Genomic DNA, 21,785 nt, shown 5'->3' with positions numbered 1-21,785 from the left:
AGGATCTAGAACTAGAAGTACCATATGACCCAGCCATCCCACTACTGGGTATATACCCAAAGGATTATAAATCATGCTGCTATAAAGATACATGCACATGTATGTTTATTGCGGCACTATTCACAATAGCAAAGACTTGGAATCAACCCAAATGTCCATCAGTGACAGACTGGATTAAGAAAACGTGGCACATATACACCATGGAATACTATGCAGCCATAAAAAAGGATGAGTTTGTGACCTTTGTAGGGACATGGATGCAGCTGGAAACCATCATTCTCAGCAAACTATCACAAGAACAGAAAACCAAACACCGCATGTTCTCACTCATAGGTGGGAAACTGAACAATGAGATCACCTGGACTCGGGAAGGGGAACATCACACACCGGGACCTATCATGGGGAGGGGGGAAGGGAGAGGGATTGCATTGGGAGTTATACCTGATGTAAATGACGAGTTGATGAGTGCGGACGAGTTGATGGATGCAGCACACCAACATGGCACAAGTATACATATGTAACAAACCTGCACATTATGCACATGTACCCTAGAACTTAAAGTATAATAATAATAATAACAAAGAACCAAATGAGATTGTATAAGCACAGTCAATACCCACTGGCAGATTCCATATTTGCAAACTCACTTGCTCACTTAAATTTTTTCTTAACCCTTAAATCAATACTCTGGCACATCCATAGCCATTCATGGGCATGTCAAAGTGGTAAAAATGTGAGTCACCCAAAGTATACAACCCTAGCTCAGGTTAAACAAAGCCACCCTCTGGCTTCTTGTTTCAGCTCTCATATTAAAAACAAGAGTCATTTTCGTGGGATAGTTAGCATCATGCTTTTCTCACTTTTTTGCTCCTTTTGTTGGTGGTTTTGCTATTTCAAATGTCCCTAAGCAGTGTGCTAACATGCTGCCTAGTATTCTCAAGTGCAAGAAGGCTGTGATGTGCCTTCCAGAGAAAATATAAGTTATGGCACTGTTGACTGTGAGTTCAATGTTAATGAATAAACAATATATATTAAATAAGGTGTCTTCAAACAGAAATACACAAAACAAGGCTATGCATTTATTGGCTGATGAAAATATTGTGACTAGAGACACACGGGAGCTTAACCCTGGTATTTTCCCTAGGAACAATGCTTCAATATTTGCTAATTCAGTGTTCCTAGCAACTTTATAGACTATAACTACTGTGAACAACAACAATCAATCATACCAATCATACATACATTTATATGTATGTATATATAACATATATATAAGTATGTTATACACACATTCATATGTATAACATACATCTAAGTGTATGGGTATGTCCATGTATGTGTATGTGTGTGTGTGAGTATATATACTTAAGTAACAGGCAGTCAACAGATGATCAATATTACTGTCATTAACCTCATTTAAAGATGAAGAGGCTGGGCATGGTGGCTCATGCCTGTAATCCCAGCACTTTGGGAGGCCAAGGCAGGTGGATCACCTGAGTTCAGGAGTTCGAGACCAGCCCGACCAAGATGGTGAAATCCCATATCTACTTAAAAATATATATATACAAAATTAGCCGGGCATGGTGGCAGGCACCTGTAATCCCAGCTATTTGGGAGGCTGAGGCAGGAGAATTGCTTGAACCTGGGAGGCAGAGGTTGCAATGAGCCAAGATCGCATCATTGCACCCCAGCAGCTGCAATAGTGTTAAATAACTCATTCAAGATTGTCCAGGTACCAATCATAATATCTATTCTAGTTCTCACTTGCTGCATAACAAACCTCCCCACACTTAGTGGCATGAAACCACCACCATTTTATTATGTTCATGGATTGGATTCTGTGGGTCAGGAGCTCTGACAGAGCACAGGGGAGATGATTTACGTCTACTCCATGATGTCTGATTGCTCCCATTTCCACCAAGAAACAAATTACTATTTAGGAGGAAAACTTTATTATTCTAGTGAAGACCATTTTATGAGGATCTTCATCTAGACCCAGATTTTTTCACATGATGGAGATCACATAATTCCAAAGAAAGATTTGAAAGATAACAAGGGTAAAGGCTCTGAGTAAAAGTGCAGACACCTCGACAGAAACATGTTGCCATCTCTTTAATTTTGAGATTGCCTCTTGTGATCCCTCCTTATAAAGAGATGGGTGGCAGGTTGAGACAGTGACATTCCTGGGAAATGTCACTTTGAAACACAGATGTAAATGGATTCTCTTCCCATGAAGCCCAAGATAAAATGCCTCTTATGCCAGGTGATGGATTAGAATATTGCAACGTGGGTTTATGTTGTCAGCCGATATCAACACGGCACCAATCAGAAGAGATTAGTCGGCACTGTCAAGATTCTTATCCAACAATTGTAGTTTAGAACTTAAAAGTGTGCTGTCTCATTCTATGTCAACATCACTGTATAGTAACATTGAATAAGTAGAGAATAAATTGCATGCAGAGAATAAGTTTTTGTCATGCAAGTTTAAATATAACAAAAGAAGCCTTTTAAGATGTCATTGCACTCAGATAAGAAAACATGTCTTTTATCACTTTGACCATATGTATGTGGATGCTTTTTGAGTATTCAAAAACCTCCAGGTAACGTTTCTAATTTTTAAACAGAAGGTATTATTAACTCATGACGGAAAGAAATTTCACCTTTCACCAACTTAATCCACATGTGATTTAGAATATTTGATACTTTCATTCATGTTCTTCATAGTCTCACTTTCACAAAGAGCCTGTAAAGTATGTACCTGTACTAACAGAAATTGGTTATATTGTTCCATGAAGCTCCTTAATCACTCAGAGCTTTAGAGGTTGAACTCTGGCTCCTAAAAGCGTAGATGTGGGTCATTTCACAGACTTCTGACCAGATAAAATCAAAAAAAAGTATCTCCTTATTCCAACCAGAGAAGAGACTTCCCTTGGCTACCAACATCTTGACCAAAAAATAATCCCTTAGGTTTTGATCTAATTCAATAATACCTAGCTTTAAATTTTTCTATAGCTCAAATTTGCCTACAAGGGAATCATGGGTCCACCCCAGATTCAAAGAGAGAGAACCATACAAAGGTGATGTATTAGTCAGGATTCTTCAGAGAAACAGAACAAATAGAATATGCAGATATAGATATACAAGAGAAGATTCATTATGGAGAGTGGTTGTCATGATTATGGAAGCCGAGAATTCCCATGATATGCCATGTGCAAGCTGAAGACCCAGGTGATCTTGTTCTTAGCCACCCAGTTTGTGATACTTTGTTATGGCAGCCCTAGAAAACTGTTATAACTTTCATGATTAAATTTTTTAAACTTGTATAAACATGAGTTTGGGGTTGTTTTCAATAAAAAGCCATTAAGAAAGTATTTTGAGAAAACCAAATTTTTTTATAGCTAAATATGAGAACAAGAAAGAGAGAATAAGCAGAGAAAGATGAAGAATGGAAGTCAATGTAGTGTCTATTATGTGTTCTGGGCCAGGCGCCGTGGCTCACACCTGTAATTCCAAAATCTTGGGAGGCCAGTATGGGAGGATTGCTTGAGCCCAGGAATTCAAGACCAGCCTGGGCAATATAGTAAGACCCTGTTCTAAAGAAACAATTTAAAAATCAGCCAAGAGTGGTGGTATATACCTGTTGTCTCAGCTACTTGGGGTTGCTGATGTGTGAGGATCACTTGAGCCCAAGAGTTTGAGACTGCAGTGAGCCATGATCACACCATTGTACTCCAGCCTGGGCAACAGAGTGAGATCTAGTCTTCTTTTAAAATAAAAAGTGTTTTGAGGGCAGAAGAAAACCATTTAAAGTGTGTAAGAAGGGGTGTGGCAGGCCGGGCACAGTGGCTCACACCTGTAATTCCAGCACTTTGGAAGGCTAAAGCGGGTAGATCACTTGAGATCAGGAATTCGAGACCAGCCTGACCAACATAGTGAAACCCTATCTCTACTCAAAAAAAAAAAAAAAAAATTAGCCAGGCATAGTGGTGCACACCTGTAATCTCAGCCACTTGGGAGGTGGAGGCAGGAGAACTGCTTGAACCCGGGAGGCAGATGTAGCAGTGAGCTCAGATCATGCCATTGCACTCCAGCCTGGGCAACAGGAGCAAAATGAAAGAAAGAGAGGAGAGAGAGAGAGAGAGACAGAGAGAGAGAGAGAAGAGAAGAGAAGAGGAGAGGAGAGGAGAGGAGAGGAGAGGAGAGGAGAGGAGAGGAGAAGAGAAGAAAGAAAAATGGTGTGGCATCATTAGATCTGTGTTTCAGAAAATTCACTCAGTCCATGTGCAGAATGAATGAACTGGAGAAAAACAAGAGTAGAGAAGGGACACCAGTTAGAAGACTGCTAAAATGATCTAGGCCAGCCATATTAGTGCATAGGATATAGGATGGAGCCAAAGAAAATGAGGACAAGGGGATGAATATGAAAAATATTTAGGAAGTTGAGTTAACAAGACTCAGCGACTGAGAGGACCTGAGAATAAGAGAAAGTCAAAAACTATTCCCAAACTTTTGTCTTTAGCAGCTGGTTAGGTAGCAAACCTGCCTTGTTCTATTACTATTTCTATATAATCAGTATGCTCTCTGGTTCAACACACATAAGGAGACCATCACTAACATCTGATTCAACCTATTGCTCACATAGTCAAGGTCCAATTATCCCTCTCTGGGACACACCAGTGAACTTCATTTTCTACTGTCCCTAACAAAACCAATGTCTAAGTAAGAGTTACTTCTATTAACCCATCACAGTCTGGGACCACATTTAGCCAAACTGTCATAGAACACTGCAGCAGTTTATGGTACAGATACTAGAGCTGGAACTCTGAGGTTTGAATCCTGGCTCTGCCACCATGAGACCTTTGGAAAGTTATCCAACATATTTGTTCCTCAGTTTCCTTGCCTATAAACTGATGACGATAAATGTATCCACCTCCTGGGCTATCTTCATAGTAATTGAGTTAATTTAGAGTGCTTAGCACAATGCCTAACTCACACATAATATGCACAAAAAATTGTTATTTTTGCTGAAGAAGATGATGATATTATTTACATAAACCCAAAGTTCCCAAATGCCGATTGGTGATGAAGTTTTCATCAGTCCACTGGAAAACCGTTAGTGTAACAATTCCAGCTGTCTTTTATTAGGAATGATTGTTCTTTCTCTTGGATTACAGTCTTTCTATTTGGTCAGACAAGTGGTGATAAAAATATCCATTCCTTTATGAAATGATAATGATAGTAAAGAATAGTTGGTTGGATATCTTTTTGATGCCCATAATTACAAAGTAAAAGTTGGCAATCCTTGGCCAACTACCAAAATAAATTTGAAATCTTATCATTGTTTGAAATTTGAAAGTCTGAAAATTCCTGATGAAGATAATAATAGCATGAAGGAGGTGAGTGTCACCAAAGTTCTACTGTAGCAAGGAAATGACACCAGATGGTAATTTGAATTCAGAGAAAGAGATGAAATGAAAAGAATCAGAACAGGAGAAGAATAAGAAGGAGGAGGAGGAGGAAAGAGAAAAGAATATGACAAACTGTGCATATGTCTTTATAGTAGAATGATTTACAGTCCTTTGGGTATGTACCCAGTAATGGGATTGTTGGGTCAAACGGCATTTCTAATTATAGATCCTTGAGGAATTGCCACACTGTCTTCCACAATGGTCGAACTAATTTATAGTCCCACCAACAGTGTAAAAGTTCTCCTATTTCTCCACATCCTCTCCAGCATCTGTTGTTTCCTGACTTTTTAATAATCGCTATTCTGACTGGTGCGAGATGGTATCTCATTGTGGTTTTCATTTGCATTTCTCTAATGACCAGTGATGATGAGATTTTTTTCATATGTTTTTTGGCTGCAAAAATGTCTTCTTTTGAGAAGTGTCTGTTCATATCCTTTGCCCATATTTGATGCTTTTGGTTTTTTTTCTTTTCTTGAGGCGGAATCTCACTCTTGTTCCCCAGGCTGGAGTACAGTGGCACTATCTCGGCTCACTGCAACCTCCACCTCCTGGGTTCAAGTGATTCTCCTGCCTCAGCCTCCCACGTAGCTGGGATTACAGGTACCCGCTACCATGCCCTGATAATTTTTGTATGCTTAGTAGAGAAGGGGTTTCACCATGTTGGCCAGGCTGGTTTAGAACTCCTGACCTCAGATGATCCGCCCACCTCAGCCTTCGAAAGGGCCGGGATTACAGGCATGAGCCACCTGTTTTTGAAATTGTTCTGTTCAGGGATTCAAAAGAAGACATGCATGCGACCAACAATTGTATGAAAAAAAAAAACCAACATCACTGATCATTAGAGAAATGCAAATCAAAACTGCAATGAGATATCATCTCACACCAGTCAGAATGGCTATTGTTAAAAAATATAAAAAGAAGAGATGCTGGTGAGGTTGCAGAGAAAAAGGAACACTTACATACCATTGGTGAGAGTGTAAATTAGTTCAACCATTGTGGAAGACAGCGTGGTGAATCCTCAAAGACCTAAAAGCAGAAATACCATTCAACCCAGCAATCTCATTACTGGGTATATACCCAAAGGAATATAAATCATTCTGTCATAAAGACACATGTACACATATGTTCATTGCAGCCCTATTAACAATAACAAAGAAACGGAATCAACCTAAATGCCCATCAATGGTAGACTGGATAAAGCAAATGTGGTACATATACACCATGGAATACTATGCAGCCATAAAAAAGAACAAGATCATATTATTCGCAGAAACATGGCTGGAGCTGGAGACAATTATTCTTAGCGAACTAACTCAGGAACTGAAAACCAAATACCACGTGTTCTCACTTATAAGTGACAGCTAAATGATAAGAACACATGGACACATAGAGGAGAACACCACACACTGGGGCCTATGGGAGGATGGAGGGTGGGAAGAGGGAAAGAATCAGGAAAAATAATGGGTACTAGGCTTAATACCCGGGTGACGAAATAATCTGTACAACAAAACCCCAAGACACAAGTTTACCTATATAACAAATCTGCACATGTACCCCTGAACTTAAAAGTTACGTCAAATACACACACGTGTGTGTGTGTGCATGCGCGTGCACGCATGTGTGTATATATAAGTTAGTGTCAGGTTTGGACGCCCTCAATTGGCAGGCAGAGATGTTCTGTGTGTTTTCCTGTTAATGACGGAAGGACAAGTGGATATTACATTATCTCTGCAACATTTCCTCCCCTAAATAAACACAGCAGTTTGCTTTCCAAGGAAAACTGAGGAGTTGCGACTAGTATCAAATCGTCTTTCAGAAAAAGAGGACTTAGTAAAACAATCTATTAACAAGTACATTCCCATAGTAGTTTCAGGTTTATTTGCCTCTCAGACAGCTGCCCACATTCTTCTAACCCGTACTTTACCAATATGGATAAACACTCCTGAACCCTTTGCTTTGAGAATCGCAGGGTTTTTTGTTTTGTTTTGTTTGGGGGGTTTTTTGGTTTTTGTTTTTGTTTTGTTTTGGTACTGAAAATGGCAGAAGTGAAATAACTGGGTGAAAGAAAAAGATTTGCTCTCTATCTTCCCTGCCCTCAGTACAAAACTGAACTATATTGGCTTCATTTTCTTTTACCTCCCTTAAGAAATACCACCAGTCATAAATATTACAGCTGTCCCCTCGACTCTGGCTGACATTTCATGCAAAATTCATTTTAGAGAACATCCACCTTTTAGTGATTTATAGCCAAAGTGTTAGGGATTTCAGAAAGCAAAAGATTTGAAATACAACCAAACAAAGACCTCACCTTGTCAGTCACTGTGTGCTCTTTTTCCGGTGGGTGGTGGTGCATTGTAGACTTATTGTTCTGAAATTAGAAACAGAACAGAACAAAACCTCTATGTTCTTATGGAAGGGATTTCACGGTCATTACATGAAAGACAGAAAGGAAAATGCCTGCCTGCCTGCTGTGCTATCAACCTGAAGGATGAATTTTTCGGTATGGCGGGGGAACACCATCTCTTAAAGGGGACTCCAAGTATAACTAAAGACACAACTATAGCAAACAGTGGAAATTTGCCCAAAAGTTATTTTAGCAGAGAAAATCAAAGTAGACAGTCAGGGCTGAAAAATCGAGAGAGAACAGAAACTAAGTCTAAGGACTCCTTGTTTCCAGTTTGGATGCTAAATCAGGTAACTTCTGGTCTATCAGTCAGTCTCCCTAGACCACAGTCCTCACTTGTAGAATGCATATCATCAAATTAACCTCTCTTGTGCTATATAGAATTGTTTAAAAAGGAAAAAAGGCATAAACACCCAAAAATCTATAGAAAGATGCTGTGTCACATGTGGAAGCTCTCAGCAATACTAATACATACCTAAGAGTAATTTGGGGTGTCATGGGAGCGATGATATTTTCATACACACATACTCATATACTCATCCACTCTCTCACCCTTTATTAAGAGCCAAATGAGCTATATTTAGAATGTCCCCAAATCAGTGGCTATGAATGTACTCTCACATAACCTTTTTAACCTTGACTTGACTGTCACTTTAAATATTTAGCCATTTAAAAAGCTCTTGAACACCTGCAGTACAAAGAAAACGTTTCATTTCCCTACTAGAAAGGCAATCAAGCAAATTTAAATAAATCACCTTAATGTATCTCCAGCAATGGCCCAGCTGCCTGGTTATTTGTCCCTGACTTGCCATTAGATTTAACTTATCCCCACCTGGTAGATTTATCTAACAAACGCACAATGTGTTGTTGACATTCTTTGGAGTAAGGAGAACACTGGAAAAATGATAGGAGGATAATGGGGCAAACGGGAAAGTGACTTTTGCTGTAGCTAACAGAGAATCTCTGTTTATACCAGTTCACAGTATGTTCCCCACCCCTCTTAACCCCCATCCCTCTCTCCACATCATTTTCTATCAACCATATACTTCTAACAGAATGCCATGGTGCCATGGTTCTCTCAGTTAGGACCCCCAAAAGCGACAAGAGCATCACGTTGGAACTTATTAGAAATACAGATTCTCAGGCCCTACCCCAACCTCTGAAATCAGAAACTGTGGGTGGAACCCAGAAATCAGTGATTTAACTATCCCTTTAGGTGATTCTAATTCACACTCAAGTTTGGGAACTGCTCCTGTAGTGAAAGATAATCACACCTGTTTGTAGTCTTCTTTCTGGAAAGGTCACATTCAGTTTACCAGAACCATCAGAAGTCATCTTAGTTTGGGGAATTTTGTTTGCATTTCTAAAGCAGTTATGAACCTACCCAGACAGCTAAAGCTGTGCAGGTGATGCAGGGTTTGGGGTCTTTTCCTGTTTTTATAGTTTAACCATCATATACACTACAGAGACATCAGCGGGCCCCATGAAATGAAAGGAAACTGACTGAGATCATCACATGTCCTCTGTCTGAACATAAGCACAAAAGAATTTCTTCAGGACCTTGCCCACTGAAGCATCTTCTAGCCAATGTGTGAGCATGGGAAGGGAGGGAGAGTGGAAGGCTAGTACTCTGGAGAACCTGTCCCATTCACAGGCGTCACCTAGTGGGCACTGCTGAAAGGGAAGTGGCCGGGGAGGCATTCACCACACGCCTGACTTCCAGGGCCCCAGCTGCAACTGCTGAGACCTCGTTTTGCAGCAAAAACATCACAGGGCAGGGAGGATGGGCTATTCCAGCCACAAAAGGAGGCTGGGGAATCTAATCAAATGGCGCTGAGTTACTCTAATGTAAGCTGCGAAGAGAAAAAGTACCTTTAAAAAGGCACTTGCTTAAAGTACTACATTTAAAAGCAAAATCTGAGAAGTTTATCATACCCTGACTTTTGGATTTCAGAGGCAGAACTATCAAAGACACACATCTCTGGTCTGGCTCTAGCCAAATGATGCGGCCCTGGCTTTATATCAGTGTTTGTCCTGTAAAAGACAGCCAGATTGGGTTGTCGGCTTAGTTCTTGACTTTCTTAGAACACTGTGATTCCCCCAGGGTGCCCTGATGTGGATAGTAATTCATGACTCTTAAACCCCTGTGACCCTAAACCGTGGTCTCCACCTTCTGCCTTTCTCTTTGGTTCTGATGCTGGCTCCAGCTGACGTCCAGACCTCTCCTTCTGACTCATTGGTGCTATAAACTCAGCTTTACAGTACCAGTCAGACTCCACTGAAGTCATGTGAAAGAGGGCAGAACTTTCTTGGGTGATACAGCACTGTTTTATATGAAACTCTTGGACAACTCTCATTTGCAAAGGTAAAGAGAGGACTTATCCACAGTAAGATGCAAGCGTGATGAATCAGGATGTTTTACTGTGTGCACTGCAGCTGTGTCACTGGGGATAGTCATGTTGAATATAAGGATGGCATATCATACACACACATTTAATTTTCCATGCTTGCAAAATTCTACTCTCCCTCCCTCAAACCTGGAGCTTAGAATGGAAGTGTACTGATGTCTTAATGGTCTGAGAATTTTTTTTTAATACTTGAAAGAAAAACAACTTTTTAAAAACTTTCCAAAAGAGGCAGTTGAATGTTAGCAAGCTAAAAAATTAGAGTTATGAGAACCTATTATTGGGAGACAGGGTGGCTCCCTGCATAGAGAGAATTCTAGAATAGATCAGTAGGAAACCTAGAAAACTAGCTGTGGCCCAAAGTGCCTCACACTTTACTGAAAAGAGTACAGGCCTTGAAGACAGGTGGAACTGAGTTCAAATTCCAGCTGTATGCTTACTTGGGAAAATGTCTTTCCCTCTCTTAGCTTCAATTTCCTTATTTCTAAAATGAGGAGAAAAATCTATCTTGCAGCACTGTTAATAGGAATAGTAGGTGCTCAATTAATGCTATCTTTTATATTTTGTGTTAAATATCGAATATTACAGAATGTGTTATCTATTATAAACATTAAAATAGACATAAAAGAAATAGTTGTCTTAACAGCATGAGGAAAAGAATACCAGTGGTACTTTCAAAATGTCAGGTGTGCCTATCCCCACCCCTCCTCCTCATAGCTATTAGCTGTTCTTTTTATGGTCTGAAGTCTTCCCAGTCAGCCAGACTAGCTGGTTAGCACTTTAAAGAGAGGTCCCTGTTTTATTCCTTGGCCCAGCAGAAGTCACAGAAGAGGTTTCAAAGACAGACCTTGCTTCAGTTTTGAGCTCTCCCATTCCTGGACACCTTGTCCCCTAGTGTTTTTCTAACCTTTTGCCTGGTTTCTGACCCAGTGCCTCATTTTAAGCACAAGGGTCGGTGTGTTCTTTGCTTTCTAATGGATGGCTTCTGAGTACCTCCGGGCCCAACCTACTCCTGGGTCTAGCCCCCAGCCTTTCATTCCCAACCTTGCCTAAGTTCTCCCCATACTGAATCCAGGCACTGCCTCTGTCCAGGGTCTCAATGGGATATGACTCAGAGGTGCCCAAGCTCTGCCCTCATGCTGAAGGGACAGTAGACAACAGAGGACAGGGTGGGAGAAAGGATCCTCGGAGAGAAAAGAAAGATTATGAAGTCAGGGACATAGGAGACAAATCTCCCCTCCTTGGGGCCTGCTAGTACGGTGACAGTGAAAGTTAACCTGACTCCAACACCAATAAGACAGCAGGTTACACTGGGAATCTACCACTTGAGACTAAAACATTGTCCATTTTTTAAAGAGTGCAAAGCTATGCACTCTGCACAGGTGTGTTGAGTTTTCAGGACACTGTGGGGGGATGTCTTAAGGAACACAAAAATGGCTGTTTTTTTTCTCTCCACATTCACTTGCCCCATCTCTCCCCTCTCTCCATCAATCTCCTCCAGCAAAAAAATTCACTTATGTGTCCTTGGAGCCATTTATATGGTGCCAAGTCCACATGGTCAAATGAAACCATCTGGTTCATAGTAATGAAAGAGGCCTGTTCTCAGCACTGCAGGATAGAGCAAGGGAAGGAGGAGACCTGGCCTATGCCCAAGAGATGTTTGCAACATACCAGAGACATGTGATCAGCTTAAATATAAGTGACAGCACAAAGTAAGGAGCGGGTACTTTACATGAGACCAATTATACTTGTGCAGCTATTAACCCCAATGGCAACTGTTCTCAAAGTGTAGCCCCCAGACCAGCAGCATCAGCATCAACTGAGAGCTTGCTAAAAAGGCAAAAATTCTCAACCTCCTCCCAGACCTACTAAACCAGAAATTTGGGGCAAAGGGAGAAGGAGGGGTGAGCAATCTGTGTTTTAACAAGCCTTCTAGGTGATCCTGATGACCACTAAACTTTAAAACCCAATGTTCTACAGCAGTTTCTCAATCTTGACACTATTGACATTGGGGGCCAGATAATTATTGTTGTGGGTGTTGTCCTGTGCACTGTAGGATGTTTGGCATCATCCTTGGCCTCTATCCCCTAGATGCCAGTAGCAACCCACCCCCAAGCTGTTACAATAAAGATAACTTCAGACATTGCAAAATGTCCCCTAGTTGAGAACTATTGCCTTATGGTAAACCGTTCCCTACTGTGGTTGGATTAGGAACACTATCATTATACAGAGTATCGATAATGGTACCCAACAAATGAGCACAGAGTTGACTACAATACTCCAAGGAGACAGAAATATGCAAAGGCCCTCAAAGGACATCAAATGAACCCGCACTCCTAGAAAAGCTCTAGTTCCCAGTTATCTTTGAAATACGGGATTACAGGTGACTATTCTTTTCTTCTCTGTAGGCTTTTGGTTTGTTTTGTATTCCAAATGTTCCATTCCATACATGTATTATAATCATAAAAGAACAGAGAACTTAAAAGAAATACAAGATAAATGACATCGGAATTTTCACCCAAATAGCTCTTCCTTTACTTCAATTTAACAAGAAAGGATGACTACTGAATGACATTTGTGCTTTCTTGCCAAATCTGCTCTCATCCAACGTCTAAAAGAATAACATTTGCACATAGTGCTTTATAATAAATTACCCAGTGCTTTCACATACATTCTCTTGTTTGATTATCTCCACAATCCTTTAAAAGCACTTGGATCCCCAGGTTCCCTCTACTTGTAAGTTTCAGATCTTTGAACTTTAAAGTCAGATGATCATTCCAACCAATGTTTGTGCCTAAGACCAGAACCACTTTCTCCATTACAACAACTAAAAACTTTGCTGTTCTTGATTGCACAGCTGCTAGAACAGACCTGCACCCTAGGCCATTGCTAAACAAAGCCTAGTCCAAGACCAACAGCATCATGTCACCCAGGAGCTGGTTAGAAATGTAGGATCTGAGGGCCACTCTGGACCTAGTTAGTCAGAATCGTTATGTTAGCAAGGTCCTCCATACAATTCATATGCACATTTAAAGTTTTAAGATCACTGACTTGGACCACTGAGCTGGTCATCATATAAAGGCTAGAATCAACACTTTATTCATTTTTATGTTTCCTAATGCATTGCACCATTTGGCACTTTTTCAATGTATTAGTTCCTCATTGCTGCTGTGACAAATTACCACATGCTTAGTGGTCCATCTCAGGATCACTAGTTTAATCACGTCCTCACAGTCCCCTTTGTTATGTAAGGGGTGGGTTCCAAGGTTTAGGGCACAGGCATCTTGGTAGGGTCAGGGGGATCATTATTCTCTCTATGACACTTAATAAATGTTTGCTGAATTGGACTCAAATGGGCTAAACTGATCTACAGTGGTTTACTTCTCCCCAGACTCCTGTGTTCTTGGGAATGTCATCTCCTTTCTAGGCACTCAGTGCTTCCTGCAAGTCAGTCTCTTTCCCTGTCACTGTCTACTTTTCCATTTTCCCCTCTGAGCCACAGCACCCGACACTGGCTTCCTTCTCCTGCCTGCCATTCACACTTGTCAATTCTATATTTAGCAAGACTATTAGTGTCAGCTCTCATTTCCTCCCACTCCCTCCTCATCTGCCCAGACCTGTCCACTAACCACTGCGTATATTTCCCTCTTTCACTCCCTTCTTTCCTCTGTCTTCCCCTATGCCTGAGGCCACCTGCCTGCCACCTGTTGGCCCAGCTACCACCCTGCCTTCCTTCAAGTCTTCCTGAATAGTCACTTTTTCAAAAAGACTTTGAATGTTACTTTCCTGTTAAGACATCATTTCTTTTTCCTCAAGCTGACACAAAAAATGAAAAAGATAAGCCACAAATAAATATACTATTTTCTCTTGTCACAGCACATTTCCAAGGAGCCTGCTTCATTAATGCCTCTACCTTGTGGTGAGTAGATTAAGAGAATCATTAACCCCTGGTTGAGAACACAGACTGAAAAAAAATTTCCATGCGGCAGCAGCCAAAGTTTATTTTCAAGTTTAACCTCTCCATGTGTTTTTGTCGTGAATCAGTCCATCTGATTTGCATAATCACCACATACTGGTTAGAGACAACAGGACATCAGAAAGGCTGGGATTTTGACTGTGAAATACGAAAAGCATATGCCACATCCTGAGAGGGACCAAATATAAGGACAAGCTACAGAAACATAGGGGATAAAATGGTAGGATTCAAAAGAGACACAAAGGAAAAGAGAATCACTATTATCATACCTACAAAGTAGGACTGAAACTACCTCTCTCAGGGCAACTCAGAGAAACAAGTGAACAGGAGTGAAAGCACTCCGAAGCTTCAATCTGCCATACACATTGAAACACTAGTCATAACAATAGCCACAAAAAAGAACATTCAATGATATAAAAGGAATAAGAGAACTCAGAAAGACTAATAATTTTGCCCATGATTGCCTCACCATCTTACTCTGAACTCCTTAGGTACAGAAAAAATTATTAAACTGGGGAAGACTATAAGGTAGCAAGGAACTCAAATGAAGTATTTCTTAGACATGCTTGAAGCTAGGAACTTCCAGGAACTAGAGACAGCTCTGGACACGGAAGCATAAGCAGAAAATTGCTGAGAATATCTGGAGAAATTTCCTTTCCTAACAGAGACCCTGACCTTTGCTCCTTGTCTTTTTCTCCGTACACCTTCAAGAGAAGCAGATGTAATGGCTGGACTTGCAGCAGCCATGTTACACATGTGAAAGGTCAAGGAAATCGCAGACCTCAGTATTGAAATCCTTGAGCCACTGAGTCAATAGCAGTAACTTTATCTCTGTAAGACTCTTGTTGCATGAAATAAAAAGCAAGACTTCAACTGTTTAAGCAAACATTATTATGTCTGTTCATTGAGTTTTCTCTTCCTTGCAGCCAAACAGAAATCCTTTCTGAAGCCTCAAAGAGAACTTAGAATTGTTTCTGGACAAATTTGTGCTTTAGGTAAAATGAGTCTTTGACATCTTCCCAACCTAACTCTCAAAGTCTCTCTTCTTTTTCTTTTTTTTTTTAATTATACTTTAAATTCTAGGGTACATGTTCACAATGTGCAGGTTTGTTACATATGTATACATGTGCCATGTTGGTGTGCTGCACCCATTAACTCGCCATTTACGTTAGGTATTTCTCTTAATGCTATCCCTCCCCTCTTCCACCACCCCACAATAGGCCCCCGGTGTGTGATGTTCCCCGTCCTGTGTCCAAGTGTTCTCATTGTTCAATTCCCACCTATGAGTGAGAACGCACAGTGTCCCTCTCCTTCTTAATATTTCCCCCTCATTGACTCACTTCTCAAGATGCCCAAGTCCCAGAAATTTTAGTGCAGTCCTGAAAAGTAGTGCATCCCTGGATTCCATGGCCTATCTCAGGAGGCTTCTCTACCCTCATATGATTAAATTAGCCTCCAGCCTTTCACAGTGCTTAAGAACTGTGTGAAATTATTTAACATATTATCTCATTGCTAAAACAAGTCTATAGAATGGTAATTTTCAAAGTGTGGTCCTTGGCCTGGCAACATCAGCATAATCTGCAGAAATGCAATTCTCAGGGCCCACCCAATACCCATTGAATCAGAAACTGAGGGAGGGTGCAGCAATATGTGCTTTAACAGGCTCTACAGGTGACTCAGACATGCACTAAAGTTTGCAAGCCACTGCTGTATGGTACTATGTACATCTTTCAGATAAAGAAACTGAAGCACTTGAGGATTGTATTGATCCATAGTGAGGTGTTAGAGATAGTCCTCTGACTCCAAGCTCAGGGCTATTTTTACCATACATGAATACTTTCCATCCAGTCATACCTGTTGATTGTCTCATTCTAGACAGAGCTGTCATTTTGAGAAAAAAAAAATTCTTACAAACTCATTGACTCTAGAATATTAGTAACTGATAATATTTTGTTTTTCCGTAAGGGAATTTGCACTTAAAATAAATACAAACCACGAGATGTCACCTCATACCTATTAAGATGGCTGCTTCCAAAAAAAGAAAACATAAAATAACAAGTGTTGGTAAAGATGTGGAGAAATTAGGATTCTTGTATACTGCTGGTAGTAGGAATATAAAATGGAACAGCTGCTATAGAAAGCACTACGGCAGTTCCTCAAAACTTACAAAGAGAATTACCATCTAGCAGTTCCACTTCCGGACATACACTCAAAAGCACTGAAAACAGGAACACGAATATTTGTACACCAATGTTCATAGCAGCATTATTCACAATAACCAGCAGGTAGACGTAACCCACATGTCCACCAGAAAATGAAGATAAATAGATAAACATATTGTGGTATATACATATAATGGAATATTATTTAGGCTTAAGAAGAAAGAAAATTCAGACACATGCTACAGCATAGGTGAATCTTGAGGACATTGTGCAAAGGTGAAATAAACCAGTAACAAAAGGATACATATTGTATGATTTCACTTACATGAGGTCCTGTCTCTAGAGCAGTCAAATCCATAGAGACAGAAAATAGAATGGTGGTTGACAGGGTCTTGGGGAGGGGGAATTGGAGAGTTATTGTTTAATGGATACAGAGTTCCAGTTTTGAAATATGAAAAGTTTTGTAAATGAACAGTGGTGATGGTAGCACAACAATGTTAATGTACTTAATGCCAATGAATTGGACAAGTGGCCCATGAAGAGCATGGAGTTTACAGTACTGACCTATCCCCATACAGTCGAAAATTCGAGTATAACTTTTGACTACCCCCAAACTTCACTACAAATAGACTATTGTTGACTAGAAGCTTTACCAATAACATAAAGTCTATTAACATATATTTTGTATGTTATATGTATTATATACTGCATTCTTACATTAAAGAAAGCTGGAGAAAAGAAAACATCATTAAGAAAATCATCAGGGAGGGTGGTTCCAAGATGGCCAAATAGGAACAGCTCCAGTCTACAGCTCCCAGCATAAGCAACATAGAAGACGGGTGATTTCTGCATTTCCAACTGAGGTACCAGGTTCATCTCAGTGGGGCTTGTCAGACAGTAGGGGCAGGACAGTGGGTGCAGTCCAGCAAGCATGAGCTGAAGCAGGGCGAGGCATCACCTCACCCGGGAAGCGCAAGGGGTCAGGGAATTCCCTTTCCTAGCCAAGGGAAGCAGTGACAGACGGCACCTGGAAAATCAGGTCACTCCCACCCTAATACTGTGCTTTTTCAGTGGTCTTAGCAAACGGCACACCAGGAGATAATATCCTGCACCTGGGTCAGTGGATCACACATCCATGGAGCCTTGCTCATTGCTAGCACAGCAGTCTCAGATCAAACTGCAAGGCGGCAGTGAGGCTAGGGAAGGGGTGCCCACCATTGCTGAGGCTTAAGTAGGTAAACAAAGCCAGGGCAGGGGTGGCGGAAATTTGAACTGGGTGGAGCCCACCTCAGCTCAAGAGGCCTTCCTGCCTCTGTAGACTCCACCTCTGGGGGCAGGGAATAGCTGAACAAAAGGCAGCAGAAACCTCTGCAGACTTAAATGTCCCTGTCTGACAGCTTTGAAGAGAGTAGTGGTTCTCCCAGCATGGAGTTTGAGATCTGAGAACAGACAGACTGCCTCCTCAAGTGGGTCCCTGACCCCTGAGTAGCTTAACTAGGAGGCACCCCCCAGTAGGGACAGACTGACACCTCACATGGCCAGGTACCCCTCTGAGACGAAGTTTCCAGAGGAACGATCAGGCAGCAACATTTGCTGTTCAGCAATATTCACTCTTCTGCAGACTCCGCTGCTGATACCCAGGCAAACAGGGTCTGGACGGACCTCCAGCAAACTCCAACAGACCTACAGCTGAGGGTCCTGACTGTTAGAAGGAAAACTAACAAACAGAAAGGACATCCACACCAAAATCCCATCTGTAAGTCACCGTCATCAAAGACCAAAGGTAGATAAAACCACAAAGATGGGGAAAAAACAGAGCAGAAAAGCTGAAAATTCTAAAAATCAGAGCCTCTCTCCCCCTCCAAAGGAACGCACCTCCTCACCAGCAATGGAACAGAGCTGGATGGAGAATGACTTTGACGAGTTGAGAGAAAAAGGCTTCAGGCAATGAAACTTCTCTGAGCTAAAAGAGGAAGTTTGAACCATCGCAAAGAAGCTAAAAACCTTGAGAAAAGATTAAACGAATGGCTAACTAGAATAACCAATGTAGAGAAGTCCTAAAAAGACCTGATGGAGCTAAAAACCATGGCACAAGAACTACGTGATGAATGCACAAGCTTCATAGTTGATTTGATCAACTGGAAGAAAGGGTATCACTGACTGAAGATCAAATGAATGAAATGAAGCGAGAAGAGAAGTTTAGAGAAAAAAAGAGTACAAAGAAATGAACAAAGCCTCCAAGAAATATGGGACTATGTAAAAAAGACCAAATCTACATCTGATTGGTGTACCTGAAAATGACAGGGAGAATGGAACCAAGTTGGAAAACACTCTGCAGGACATTAGCAAGGAGAACTTCCCCAACCTAGCAAGGCAGGCCAACATTCAAATTCAGGAAATACAGAGAACACCACAAAGATACTCCTCAAGAAGAGCAACTCCAAGACATGTAATTGTCAGATTCACCAAAGCTGAAAAGAAGGAAAAAATGTTAAGGGCAGCCAGAGAGAAAGGTCAAGTTACCCACAAAGGGAAGCCCATCAGACTAACAGCGGATCTCTCGGCAGAAACTGTACAAGCCAGAAGAGAGTGGGGGCCAATATTCAACATTCTTAAAGAAAACAATTTTCAACCTAGAATTTCATATCCAGCCAAACTAAGCTTCATAAGTGAAGGAGAAATAAAATCATTTACAGACAAGCAAATGCTGAGAGATTTTGTCACTACCAGGCATACCCTACAGAGATCCTGAAGGAAGCACTAAACATGGAAAAGATCAACGAGTACCAGCCACTGCAAAAACATGCCAAATTGTAAAGACCATTGATGCTAGGAAGAGACTGCATCAACTAACGAGCAAAATAACCAACTAGCATCATAATGACAGGGTCAAATTCACACATAACAATATTAACCTCAAATGTAAATGGGCTAAATGTTCCAATTAAAAGACACAGACTGGCAAATTGGGTAAAGAGTCAAGACCCATCAGTGTGCTCTATTCAGGAGACCCATCTAACATGCAGACACACATAGAGACACACAAAATAAAGGGATGGAGGAAGATCTACCAAGCAAATGGAAAACAAAAAAAGGCAAGGGTTGCAATCCGACTCTCTGATAAAACAGACATTAAACAAACAAAGATCAAAACAGACAAAGAAGGCCATTACATAATGGTAAAGGAATCAATTCAACAAGAAGAGCTAACTATCCTAAATATATATGCACACAATACAGGAGCACCCAGATTCATAAAGCAAGTCCTTAGAGACTTACAAAGAGACTTAGACTCCCACACAATAATAATGGGAGGCTTTAACACCCTGCTGTCAACATTAGACAGATCAAAGGGAGAGAAAGTTAACAAGGATATCCAGGAATTGAACTCAGCTCTGCACCAAGCAAACCTAATAGATATCTGCAGAACTCTCCACCCCAAATCAACAGATATACATTCTTCTCAGCACCACATCACACTTATTCCAAAATTGAACGCACAGTTGGAAGTAAAGCACTCCACAGCAAAAGTAAAAGAACAGAAATTATAACAAACTGTCTCTCAGACCACAGTGCAATCAAACTAGAACTCAGGATTAAGAAACTCACTCAAAACTGCTCAACTACATGGAAACTAAACAACCTGCTCCTGAATGACTACTGGGTACATAATGAAATGAAGACAGAAATAAAGATGTTCTTTGAAACCAATGAGAAAAAAGACACAACATACCAGAATCTCTGGGACACATTTAAAGCAGTGTGTAGAGGGAAATTTATAGTACTAAATGACCACAAGAGAAAGCAGGAAAGATCTAAAATGGACACCCTAACATCACAATTAAAAGAACTAGAGAAGCAAGAGCAAACACGTTCAAAAGCTAGTAGAAGGCAAGAAATAACTAAGATCAGAGCAGAACTGAAGAAGATAGAGACACAAAAAAACCCTTCAAAAAATCAATGAATCCAGGAGGTGGTTCTTTGAAAACATAAACAAAATTGATAGACTGCTCGCAAGACTAAAAAAGAAGAAAAGAGAGAAGAACCAAATAGATGCAATAAAAAGTGGTACAGGGGATATCACCACTGATCCCATAGAAACACAAACTACCATCAGAGAATACTATAAATACCTCTAGCAAATAAACTAGAAAATCTAGAAGAAATGGATAAATTCCTGGACACATATACCCTCACAAGACTAAACCAGGAAGAAGTTGAATCCCTGAATAGACCAATAGCAAGCTCAGAAATTGAGGCAATGATTAATAGCCTACCAACCAAAAAAAGTCCAGGACCAGATGGATTCACAACCGAATTCTACCAGAGGTACAAGGAGGAGTTGGTACCATTCCTTCTGAAACTATTCCAATCAATAGAAAAAGAGGCAATCCTCCCTAACTCATTTTATGAGGCCAGCATCATCCTGATACCAAAGCCTGGCAGAGACACAACCAAAAAAGGGAATTTCAGACCAATATCCCTGATGAACATTGAGGCAAAAATTCTCAATAAAATACTGGCAAACCAAATCCAGCAGCACATCAAAAAGCTTATCCACCATGGTCAAGTGGGCTTCATCCCTGGAATGCAAGGCTGGTTCAACATATGTAAATCAATAAATGTAATCCAGCATATAAACAGAACCAAAGACAAAAACCACATGATCATCTCAATAGATGCAGAAAAGGCCTTTGACATGGTTTTTCATGCTAAAAACTCTCAATAAATTCAGTAATGATGGGATGTATCTCAAAATAATAAGAGTTATTTATGACAAACCCACAGCCAATATCATCCTGAATGGGCAAAAACTGGAAGCATTCCCTTTGAAAACTGGCACAAGACAGGGATGCCCTCTCTCACCACTCCTATTCAACATAGTGTTGGAAGTTCTGGCCACGGCAATCAGGCAGGAGAAAGAAATAAAAGGTATTCAATCAGTAAAAGAGGAAGTCAAATTGTCCCTGTTTGCAGATGACATGATTGTATATTTAGAAAACCCCATCATCTCAGCCCAAAATCTCCTTAAGCTGATAAGCAACTTCAGCGAAGTCTCAGGATACAAAATTAATGTGCAAAAATCACAAGCATTCCTATACACCAATAACGGACAAACAGAGAGCCAAATCATGAATGAACTGCCATTCACAATTGCTTCAAAGAGAATAAAATACCTAGGATTCCATCTTACAAGGGATGTGAAGGACCTGTTCAAGGAGAACTACAAACCACTGCTCCACAAAATAAAAGAAGACACAAACAAATGGAAGAACATTCCATGCTCATGGATAGGAATAATCAATATCGTGAAAATGGCCATACTGCCCAAGGTAATTTATAGATTCAATGCCATCCCCATCAAGCTAC

This window comes from Trachypithecus francoisi, unplaced genomic scaffold, assembly GCF_009764315.1.
Source record: "Trachypithecus francoisi isolate TF-2019V2 unplaced genomic scaffold, Tfra_2.0 Lachesis_group16, whole genome shotgun sequence".
Taxonomy (NCBI): Eukaryota; Metazoa; Chordata; class Mammalia; order Primates; family Cercopithecidae; genus Trachypithecus; species Trachypithecus francoisi.
Note: the sequence above shows the minus strand (reverse complement) of the source record.